We start from the raw sequence: 11,294 nt of genomic DNA, 5'->3' as shown, positions 1-11,294 counted from the left end.
GAAGTAGAGAAAATAAAGTTTGTGAGCAACGGTGTCCAAAGGGGGAAAAAATTCATGGGTGTTAGAAGCTGAAGAAGCTGGGCTGTGGTGCTTCTTTACCTACAAACTATAGGTCCATCCTAGGAAGCGCCATTCTTCCTCTAGTGTAATATACCTGAGGCCACTTCTCCTATGATCTTCAAATATGAAAAGTAATTCCAGGGTTGAGCAAGCAATTCCATATATTGATCTTTTATTTTCTTACACAAGATTGGTATGAGTGCATTGAAGGTTGGGTATGTTCAAATCTGGACATGCTGTTAATAATCCTCCAAACAACTTCCCTATTGACTTTCCTCATCAAAATACTGCATAATTAAGCTAGAAAATCCTAGCAAATAAGCATGTATGTATCCTAGAAATCTGTACTGAAAAAGCAGTTATGGGTGATGCAGAATCATATATGAAATGCTAGGGCAGATTGATAGGTAGGCAAAAGATACCAAGATTTGGTTCCAAGATCTATTCTTTGCAAATCTTGCTATGCAATTTGTTCCTCATTTATAGAAAGAGTACTGCCCTTTGTTTACATGACTTGAGGTTGATAATTGTCAAGGTATTAGTGGCTGCAATTCAATTGCAAATTGAAGTTGAAAATTACACAACTGCATTTTAATTCTTCTGAATAATATTTGGCACCATTAACATCTACATCATTAGGGATTACATGTGTATTTCCCTGTGGATGGTACTGGAGAGCAGAAATAGTATATTGATGTGTGTACTTCTTTGTAAAGTACACACATCAATATACTATTTGGTTTATTTACTATTTGGTTTATTTCCCCATTTTCACAATAGGAAATGAGACATGGGATTACCAGAAAAGCTGATTCCAACCAGGGACATCACTAGTTCTGAAATGAAAGAATTTTTTTAACCTTCACACAAACCATTATTAAGACAATTTCTCCTAAAAGATGGAAAAAAATGAACCAAATGTAGACCAGGTATCCAAACAATTTAAGAACTTACAGAAGCTGGAAATGTTTCTACCTTTACTGTTCCCATTTACTGACCAAAAAAGTTTGTTAAAATACTATTGATGAAATAAAATGAAAAAAAAATATATTGTTTTGGTAAAGGAAACTTGTTTTTTTCTTCTTGATTTATTCCAAATAACAAAGTGTCTGTAGATTTTTGTAAAATAAAATGTATCCTTGATCCTTCATCATTATTTCTCATTTCCATTTTGTATGACAGTATGGCTCATCACTGTTATATATAATAGAATCTCTAGTGGGAACTACTAGCCCCTTCTTAAGCATGTCGCTTTTAAAATGAGATTAATCTTGAGACTATTGGACATTCATCTGGGCTCCTCTGATGTACCTCCTGGACTATAATTTAACCTTCCGATAGAAACAATTCATAAAGAACCTTCCTAGTCATAATTTATTATTTAAGGATTTTCTGGAAGATTAAGTATGACAAGTATAGAATCTAGAATAGGACATTTCTCCTTATCATGGATCTTTAGGAATATCCTCTTGCACAGGCACTCCCACACCCAGCAAACTGCAGAACAGTAATATGGGACAATCATGGATAGAATGGGGATGGAAAGGAGATCTAGAATGAGATTTATATTAAGATGATGAATACACTTTGGAGGAGCCCTCCAGGTTCATATTCCAAACTTACAAACTCTGAAAGTTGGCATTTACATCCAAATGCAGTGATGCCTGACATGACCTTTTATAGCACTGATACAAAAGAAATATTTATTGTGGTTAAAATACACAGCAGCTGTTTCTCTCTGGCACTTTCCTGCTTCACCTTTTGTTATTTTGTAAAGCTTTTCATTGTATTTTCATTTATTGTGCATGTACAGGCATCCCTGTGGACTTTGGGTCAGAGGGATGCCTTAGAAGTCAGGTTTTTTTTTATTTCACCATGTGGAACTTGTGGAAATAACTGAAATTGTCAGTGTTAGCTGCATGTGCAAAAATAGAAATTTCAAGAGGTCAAACCTTTCAAGACTATATCACTTTCATCATGTGTTAAGGCCTCTCATTGGCCTTGTTTATTTTCCATAATGAACTTCAGAGAAAAAAGACTCTAGAACTCACATGTAATGCCTGTGGGAGGCCTTATAGGGCATGGAAGAGTAGGAAGACTGAAATGCTTTCTCATTTTGGTGATTTATGAATCAGCTATTCTTAGAAACAAGTGGTAACTAGGTGACTCAATGTAGAATGATAAATTATCAACTTCAGACCCAGCAAGTACCTTAAGCTAGGCCATCATAGACAAGATTGGGTTAAATGTACTCTTTTTTCTCATAAAAACTATTTACTTGTATGATCATGAATTAAAGAATGGGATAAATGGCTAAGACTGGGTGACGTTTTCCTAGCTATTTCCTCCCAGGATGATTTAATAGAGCCAAACATGTGGAACAGAGTTTGATTGTTTAACTGTAGTCTCCTTGATGCACCTCAGTGTCAGTGAAAAAGCTGGTGTCATTTTCCAAGTCTCAGTTTTCATTAGTGATGAGTGGGAAAGGAAATAGGTAAAAACATAAGCAAGATACAAAGAATGTCATTTATGTTTAAGATTCATGACAAATATTTTCAGCCTCTTGTCCTACAAAAGCAGACAGCTCCATTGTCCATTAACCACTAGTCACTCATGATTTTTCAAAGAGGATACATGGATTACTTCTGAAGATTAATTTGATGATATTTGATGACTACTTTGTAAATTACAAAGATATATTGGCATGTGTGTTAATAAGAGTGACTTTACCAATAGAAGTAGAGATTTCAGAGCTCAAATTTTTCAAGAATGCCATGGATGGGCTCTCTCTCCTGGCATGGGTGTCAAGTTGGATCAGTCATTGGTTGGTCACTGCCAAAATTTCTGTACCAACTTTACCCCAGAACATCTTGTAGGCAGAACAAATTTTGTTACTGGGTTCATGTCCTAGTTCCTTCACTGGGAATCTTGCCTGGTTACAGAAGATGACCAAGTCAGACATCATATCCCACATTTCTAGGAATCTCAGCTAAGATCAATCTCTTAGATTCTGAGAAGTTTCCATTGTACTAGATTTCTAGTTCATGCCCCAGAGAATACCCGGTTCAGACTGTCTCTCTTAGTATTCTTTCCATCAAACCCCTCCCCTCATGATCCTTCCTGTTTCCATTCCCACCCCTCACACATCCCTGTCCACTCTAGATGTCTATTGCCTGAAAGGCCAGGACCCAGAGCTGGATAGGCCAAGAACAGAACCAAACACATCTGGGGGGAAAAAAGAGGTCAGTGATCTGTCATACTCACAGATTAGTGTGTAGCCAAATTGCCATCATAGAAACTTTCCCCTGGCATGTGGTGGAAACAGATGCAGAGACCCAGAGCCAAACATCAGGTAGAACTTGAAAGATTCCTGTGGAAGATGTCATGGAAAGATTGTCAGGGTCTGAGGGGTCACAGACATGGCAAGAAACCTCACATAATAAACTAAAATGGCTCATAGGGTCTCACGGAGACTGAACAGACTACAAGGGTACATACATGGATCTGACCTAGTACCTTGGCATGTATATTACAATTATATAGTGTGATCTTAAAACAGGACTCCTAACTGTAGGATCAGTGGCTGTCTCTGACTCTTTTGCTTACTTTTGGGATCTTTTTCCTAACATTGGGTTGCCCCATCCAGCCTTAATATGATGGGAGGTGCCTAGTCGTACAGCAACTTAATATGCTATCCTTGGTTGATATCCATAGGACGTTTCTGAAGACAACTCAGGAGGACTGTATGGAGTGTGGAAAAGGGAAGGTGGGGGGGAATGGAATGGCAGAATAGGAAGAATGGGAAACTACTATCAGATGTAATATGTGAAAGAAGAGTAAATGAAAAATTAAAAAATTAAGAATATATTACTGTAAGGGATCATAGGGTTATGTTATACCCCTTTCTGAGAGCAATGATGGTTATCTAAATGAATATATTTTCTATATTGACTTATAAACTACAAAAATGTGAAGAAATAAAATATTGTCTAGGTCAACTTGATCTCATGTGGTATATGCCATTTGAAAACAAATTTAATTTAAACCTCTATGAAGATTATTTGTGTCAGTTTGCGCAATACAGAGACTTTGTCAAGTATAATTCAAGAAAAGCCATAATAGAGAATGTTAGACTTTCTTAAACTCTCAAACCTACTTCATATATTTGATTCTATACTAAAACTATATAAGATTAATGATGCTACACTTATATAATTCATGGCATGCATCTACATGGGTGTTAAACAGTTTGGGGACACAAGCAAATGGATTATGTCTTCTTTTTTGTTGATTTCCATGAATGTTATTCACACACACATTGCAAGAGAGAGAGAGAGAGAGAGAGAGAGAGAGAGAGAGAGAGAATCTCAAAGCAGTTTTTCTAAGATATTGGGAGATATTTTCAAACTTTATGATCTATCTGTCCCATGTTTTAATCAGTAATCCCTTATTATATATAATTCCTGATTCATAAGAGATGAGTTTCAGGTCATAGATACTTTTTGTTACACTGATTTTGCTCTTATGACTTTCAAGATAATTTATTTCATTTTTCGTCTAAATGTGTATTCCTGCCAAAAGACCATTTGGCTTGAATGGCAGGTCTAAATCTTGCATAGACTAATTATAAATATCTAGTTTATGAATGAGTACTACTCTCTTGTAGTCATATAACCACTTTTCTGTATTCCAAGAAATAATAAGAAATTACTTGATTATTTCTACATCTATTTTAAGGGATTAAACTGCCTATGGTTACTGTTCTCTCCTTACTACTGTTTGACCTTTATCTATTTGTTCATCTAAGAGAAAGTTCTTTTTAAATTTCCAGAGTCATATATCTTACAGTAAGTCATGGTCATTTTACCCAACTGTTTCACTTGAGAAGCCATTTATTAGATGATTAAATCCCATTAAAAATATGTAAGTAAAAATATATATATTGGAGAGAGAGAGAGGGAGAGAGAAGAGAGAGAGAGAGAGAGAGAGAGAGAGAGAGAGAGAGAGAGAGAGAGAGATGAGAGATTTACTTTTAGGGGATTAGAACATACAATTATGCTGAAGCTTTTACTCTACATCATAAAAACTCTGTACTCTATGTTCTTACATTTAAAAGAGCAAGTGAACCAGTTTCTTCTTATCAATTGGATGAGAGAATATTTATACTATGTAATATAATGGGTGCAGACTTTCTGATTTGCAAAAGGGAACCATCTATTAAAATTAGAATTTATATATTCCAAGACAAATAACTTTGGCCAAGTTTGCTATCAGGAATGTCTGATTTCTTGAACTTCATAGGCCTTATAAACCGATTTTATGCAACAGTTAGGATGGTCATAATATCTAAGTCCTTTTCAATCTGAAGAGTAAGAAAGCAGCTAACATCGAACATACCAAACAACCTATATTATTCACACAGTCAAGAGAAACTCTAGACACAGTGTTCTATTAATATTTATGTGGTATTTATACGAATCTATAGTTTTCAAGATTGAAGATCTGATTGTATTAAATAGGTGTGCTTTTATCTTAGATTTTCTTCTATATTTATAGAATCAAGAGAAGACCAAGTATTCATTAATTATGTCTCTTTGGATTACTTTTTAAATTGATCCAAATTTACCCAAGTTCCCTGTACACAGAAGTGATTATTTTAGTTACAAAGAAAATATAAAAGTAAAACATATGGGGAAAAGCAAACTCTTTTCTTTGCAGTCAGCATTGTTTCTTTCCTATCAATAGACTAAGATCATAGACTGTTTGCTGTTTTTTGCTAACATATTTTATTTAAGAAATAATTATCTTCTTTCATTTCCTTCTTTCCCTTTCTCCTTTCAGTACTTCTCATGTGTCCTCCCTGAACGTCTACCATAGGCCCTGCTTTGTTCCCTCTGAATGGTTTAGTCTCGTTTCCTTTGAGTAGTTTTGTTACATAGATGATAGATAGATAGATAGATAGATAGATAGATAGATAGATAGATAGACAGACAGATAGATGATAGACAGATAGATGGTAGATAGATAGATAGATAGACAGACAGATGATCGATAGATAGATAGACAGATAGATGATAGATAGATAGACAGATGATAGATAGATAGATAGAGAGATCTATAGATAGATAGATAGATAGACAGACAAATAGATGATAGATAGAGAGATATATAGATAGATAGACAGATAGATGATAGATAGATAGATAGACAGATGATAGATAGATAGATAGATAGATCTATAGATAGATAGACAAATAGATGATAGATAGATATAGAGAAATATATAGATAGATAGATAGACAGATAGATGATCTATAGATAGATAGATCGACAGACAGACAGATGATAGATAGATAGATAGATAGATAGATAGATAGATAGATAAGAAAGTTAGATTCATAAACAATAAATATGACCTGCTCAGTAGATTTTGTTTGTTCTTATGGATGTGGATTTAGGGTTAACCACAGTGAAATGATTTAAAAATTCTGCAGCTCCTCCCTGGAAAAAACTGATTCTCCCCCCCCCCCCTTACTCATCACTGGTTGCCTTTAGTATTTTATTTTAGGGTAGGACTCCATGCGATTTCCTTCCTTAAACATTAGCACAACTATTCATCTTGTCACTGTCCATGGCATGTTTAGGCAGCTATTCACATGAAACTGAGCTAAATTTCTCTTTTTCAAGATACTCTAGATATGAAATTAAATTGGGCATCTGATCCTTTGAAAATAGAAAACTTTAGCAGAATTCATTGCCTTCAATATTGCATTCACGCTCATCTTTAATTCAAAGGTTTGCTAACTTCCTCATCCTAGAAACACATTTTTCTGGTTTTAAAAATTCCTATATATGTATGTTTTTAGAACTCTAATAATTATAGAGCGTAGTCCTCTAATAGCTATGTTCTGTATAAATCATTAATACTCATTAACTGAGATAAATCAACAGAAAACATTCCATGGAATGAGATACCTGTTCTTTCACATTTCCCTAGCTATATACCAAATTCTGGGTAGTAATACATATACTTTTCCAACTTAAAATTGTGTTAACATTTGAATCGCTTGTGATGTTTTATTTTTTTTTATTTACTTTGGATATTATTTCCTTGCCATGTATTATCATATTTCATATACTGTTTGTATAAATATTGTTTTGTTACTTATAACTTACTTTGTGTTTAGTCTAGAGATGATTTCTCATTTATTTTTTTATAATATATCTGCTTATTTCTACTAGAGAACTTCTTGTCAGCCAACAGAGTTTGAACCTAATTCTAACCATACAACACTTGCGGAATTATCAACAATTCTGTCACTCACCTGCTCTACACGCACATCTATGGATAGCTATATCTGCTTTTCCTAAAGAGAAGACACTTTTGGTAGCATCATCCTTCAAGGTCAATAAAAAGGAGATAAATTAAGAATTCCTTTATGGGGAAGTCCACTTCCTCACTTTCTGTTCTATTAGTTTTAGTGGATCTCTTTTTATCTGGAGGTCCTTGATTCACTTTGAATTGAGCTTTGTATAAGCAAATAAAAATGGTTCAATTTGTGTTCTTCTACATGCCAACCTCAGCTTAAGCCAGTAGCATTTGTTGAACATGCTGTCTTTGATCCTTTGGATGGTTTTTAGCTTCTTTATGAAAGATCAATTAACCATAGGTGTGTGGGTTAATTTCTGGGCCTTCAAGTCTATTCTATTGATCTACTTGCCTCTCTGTGTACCAATATCAGGTGGCTTTTACCACGATTGTTCTGTAGTAGAGCTTGAAGTCAGGGATCATGATTCCTCTATACCTTCTTATTGTTAAGAATAGTTTTCACTTTCTCCGCACCCTCTCCAACACCTGCTGTCTCCTGAATTTTTAATCTTAGCCATTCTGACTGGTGTAAGATGAAATCTTAGGGTTGTTTTGATTTGCATTTCCCTAATGACTAATGAAGTTGAGCATTTTTTAAGATGCTTCTCCGCCATCCGAAGTTCTTCAGGTGAGAATTCTTTGTTTAACTCTGTACCCCATTTTTTAATAGGGTTGTTCGGTTTTCTGGAGTCTAACTTCTTGAGTTCTTTATATATATTGGATATTAGCCCTCTATCTGATGTAGGATTGGTGAAGATCTTTTCCCAATTTGTTGGTTGCCGATCTGTCCTCTTGATGGTGTCCTTTGCCTTACAGAAGAGGAACACTCCTCCACTGCTGGTGGGGCTGCAAATTGGTACAACCACTCTGGAAAGCAGTCTGGCGGTTCCTCCGAAAACTGGGCACCTCACTTCCAGAAGATCCTGCTATACCACTCCTGGGCATATACCCAGAGGATTCCCCACCATGTAATAAGGATACATGCTCTACTATGTTCATAGCAGCCCTATTTATAATTGCCAGATGCTGGAAAGAACCCAGGTATCCCTCAACAGAAGAGTGGACACAAAAAATGTGGTATATCTACACAATGGAGTACTATTCAGCCATTAGAAACAATGAATTCATGAAATTCTTAGGCAAATGGATGGAGCTAGAGAACATCATACTAAGTGAGGTAACCCAGACTCAAAAGGTGAATCATGGTATGCACTCACTAATAAGTGGTTATTAACCTAGAAAACTGGAATACCCAAAACATAATCCACACATCAAATGAGATACAAGAAGAAACTAGGAGTGGTCCCTGGTTCTGGAAAGACTCAGTGAAACAGTATTTGGCAAAACCAGAACGGGGAACTGGGAAGGGGTGGGAGGGAGGACAGGGGAAGAGAAGGGGGCTTACGGGACTTTCGGGGAATGGGGGGGGGGCTAGAAAAGGGGAAATCATTTGAAATGTAAATAAATTATATCGAATAAAAAAAATATTAAAAAAAAAGAATAGTTTTCACTATCCTGTTTTTTTTTTTTTTTTGCTTTGCTTTTTTAATCTTTATTTTTGTTTTTTGTACTTCCAAATGAATTTGAGAATTGCTCTTTCCATCTCTGTGAGTTGGAATTTTGAAGGGGATTGCATTAAATCTATAGATTGCTTTGGTGAGGTGATCATTTTTACTATGATAATCCAGCCAATCCATGAGCATGGGATTTCTTTCCTTCTTCTGAGATCTTCTTCAATTTCTTTCTTCAGAGACTTGAAGTTCTTGTCATATAGTTCTTTCACTTTTTTGGTTAGAGTCACACCAATATATTTTATATTATTTGTGAGTGTTGAAAAGGGTGTTGTTTCTGTAATTTCTTTCTCATCCTGTTTGTCCTTTGATTAGAGGAAGGTTACTTATTTATTTGAGCTAATTTTATATCCAGCCACTTTGCTAAAGTTGTATATCATCTGAAAAAATATTCTCTGGTGGTGGAATTTTTTTGGGTCATTTAAATATAGTATCATGTCATCCTGAAATAGTGATATCTTGTCTTCTTCCTTTCCAATTTGTATCCTTTGACCTACATTTGTGGCCTAATTGTCCTTCAAGAACTTCAAGTACTATATTAAATAGATAGGGAGATAGTGGGCAGCCTTTTCTAGTCCCTGATTTTAGTGGGATTTCTTCACATTTCTCTCCATTTAGTGTGATGTTGGCTACTGGTTTGCTTTATATTGCTTTTACTATGTTTATATGTGGGTTTTGAATTTCTGTTCTTTCCAAGACTTTTAATATGAAGGACTGTTGAATTTTGCCAATTGATTTTTCAAAATCTAATGAGATGATCATGTGGTTCATTTTGAGTTTGTTTATATTGTGGATTATGTTCATGTATTTCCATATATTGAACCACCCCTGTATCCCTGGGATGCAGTCTATTTGATCATAGTGAATGATGGTTTTAATGTGTTCTTGGATTCAGTTTGCTAGAATTTTGTTGATTATTTTTGCATTAATATTTATAAAGGAAATTGGTCTGAAGTTCTCTCTTTTCTGCGTCTTTGTCTGGTTTGGTGTCAGTGTAACTGTGGCTTCATAGAACGAATTAGGTAGTTTTCCTTCTGTTTCTTTTTTGTGGAATAGTTTGAAGAGTATTGGAATAAGGTCTTTGAAGGTCTGATAGAATTATGCACTAAAACCATCTGGTCCTGGGCCTTTTTTGTTTCAGAGACTTTTAATGATTACTTCTATTTCTTTAGGGGTTATGTGGTTATTTAGATGGTTTATCTGATCCTATTTTAACTTTGGTAGCTGGCATTTGTCTAGAAAATTTTCCATTTCATCCAAATTTTCAAGTTCGGGTGAGTATAGGTTTTTGTACTAGGAACTGATAACTTTTTGAATTTTTTTTTTGAGACAGGGTTTCTCTGTGTAGCCTTGGCTGTCCTGGAACTCACTCTGTAGACCAGCATGGCCTTGAACTCAGAAATCCGCCTGCCTCTGCCTCCCAAGTGCTGGGATTAAAGGTGTGCGCCACCACCGACCGGCTGGCTCTTTTTGAATTTGTTTTGTCTCTTGTTATATTTCCCTTTCAATTTCTTATTTCTTAATTTGGATACTATCTTTGTGCCTTCTGGTTGGTCTGGCTAAGTGTCTTATCTATCTTGTTGATTTTCTCAGAGAAACAGCTCCTGGTTTTATTAATTCTTTCTATAGTTCTCTTTACTTTTTTCTTGGTTGATTTCAGCCCTGAGATGGATTATTTCCTGTCATCTATTCCACGTAGATGAATGTGCTTCTTTTTTCTAGAGCTTTCAGATGTGCTCTTAAGCTGCTAGTGTATGCTCTCTCCAGTTTCTTTTAGGGGGCACTCAGAACTATGAGTTTTCCTCTTAGTACTGCTTTCACTGTGTCCCAGAGTGTTGTGTATGCTGTGCCTTCATTTTCATTAAATTCTAAAAAGTTTTTCCTTTTTTTAAATTTCTTCCCTTTGTTTGTAGCCAGTCAACCCTGATGGAATAGAGTGGGGAAAGAAAATCCAGGGCCTCCTGAGATGACCCAGCACTTACTGCTCTGTACATGACAGGAGGTAGGCCCTTAGCACCTGGTTTGTGGGGATTATAATTATCTGTAATTCTAGATCCTGATGATCTGGTACCCCTTTCCCCCCTCTGTGGGATTCTACACAAAAGGGCACTCATACACAAACACAAAAATAAAATTAATCCCTGTGCAGGATACTATACATTACAAAATTATACATCCAAAATGATTAACAGATAACAAATGTTTATTAATAAACAAAATCCTTGGAATTACGAAAAAAGCTGTGGTGCTTACTTACTAAGTGCTTGCCAAGAAGCATTGCACTGGAGTGACTG

The sequence above is a fragment of the Apodemus sylvaticus genome, chromosome 1 (assembly GCF_947179515.1).
Source record: "Apodemus sylvaticus chromosome 1, mApoSyl1.1, whole genome shotgun sequence".
In the NCBI taxonomy this organism is placed as follows: domain Eukaryota; kingdom Metazoa; phylum Chordata; class Mammalia; order Rodentia; family Muridae; genus Apodemus; species Apodemus sylvaticus.
This window is presented reverse-complemented; position numbering follows the sequence as displayed.